We start from the raw sequence: 1,416 nt of genomic DNA, 5'->3' as shown, positions 1-1,416 counted from the left end.
CGGCCTTGAGATGACATTCTTTGGGGGCCGCTTGGTATCGTGCACATATGCACACACTTAGCATAATATCTGGACGGGAGGCACATAGATATAACAATGAACCAATCATAGAGCGATAAACCTTTTGGTCAACCGGTTTTCCATCCTTAATCAAGTCAAGATGTCCACTAGTAGGCATGGGTGTTTTCATACCTTTCCTTTCTTGCATGTTGAACTTCTTGAAAAGATCCTTGGTATACTTTGTTTGGGAAACAAAGGTACTCTCCCTAGTTTTCTTGATTTGCAAACCAAGAAAGAATTTGAGTTCACTCATCATAGACATCTCAAACTTCTCCGACATTAGCTTTCCAAACTTTTCACTAAAATGGGGGTTAGTGGATCCAAATATAATATCATCAACATGAATTTGGTGCACAAATAATTCGCCATTAACCCTTTTAGTAAAATGTGTAGAATCAATCTTCCCAATTTCAAATCCATTTTCAATGAGAAACTTGGTTAAGCATTTATACCATGCTCTTGGAGCTTGTTTAAGACCATAAAGAGCCTTGCGAAGTTTGTACACATGATTGGGTTTCTTGGGATTAAAAAAGCCGGGAGGTTGTTTAACATAGACTTCCTCCCCAATTTCACCATTTAGAAAAGCACTTTTAATGTTCATTTGGTATAAAGTGATATCATGGTGATTGGCATAAGCAAGTAAGATGCGTATGGACTCAATTCTAGTAACGGGGGCATATGTCTCACCATAGTCCATACCTTCGACTTGAGTGTAGCCTTGAGCAATGAGACGGGCCTTGTTGCGTACAACTTGTCCATCCTCTTATTTCTTATTCTGAAACACCCATTTGATTCCAATGACATTGTGGTTGCCGTCAGGCTTCTCTACCAATGTCCACACTCGATTCCTCTCGAAATTGTGTAGCTCTTCGTGCATAACGTTCACCCAATTCGGATCTTCTAGAGATTCTTCTACCTTCATAGGTTCAACACTTGAAATGAATGAGTATTGTTCACAAAAGTTAGCCAAATGAGTTTTAGAGCGAGTGATTCTCCCGGTTTGAATGTCATCGAAGATTTGTTCGACGGGATAATCTCTTGAAATTCATGCTCTAACTCGTGAGAGCTTTTGTCTGGGTTGGGGTGGAACATCCTCTTCATTATCTTCTTCTTCATCATCATCATCTTCTTCTTCATCATCATCTTCTTCTTCTTCATCATCTTCTTCTTCTTCATCATCATCTTCTTCTTCTTCATCTTCATCATCATCATCATCTTCTTCTTCATCTTCATCATCTTCTTCTTCTTCATCATCATCTTCTTCTTCTTCATCATCATCATCATCTTCTTCTCCTTCTCCTTCTCCTTCTCCTTCTCCTTCTCCTTATCCTTATCCTTATCCTTCTCCTTCTCCTT

The sequence above is a fragment of the Triticum dicoccoides genome, chromosome 2B (assembly GCF_002162155.2).
Source record: "Triticum dicoccoides isolate Atlit2015 ecotype Zavitan chromosome 2B, WEW_v2.0, whole genome shotgun sequence".
NCBI lineage: Eukaryota > Viridiplantae > Streptophyta > Magnoliopsida > Poales > Poaceae > Triticum > Triticum dicoccoides.
The sequence above is the reverse complement of the archived record's forward strand: the minus strand, read 5'-3'. Positions refer to the sequence as shown.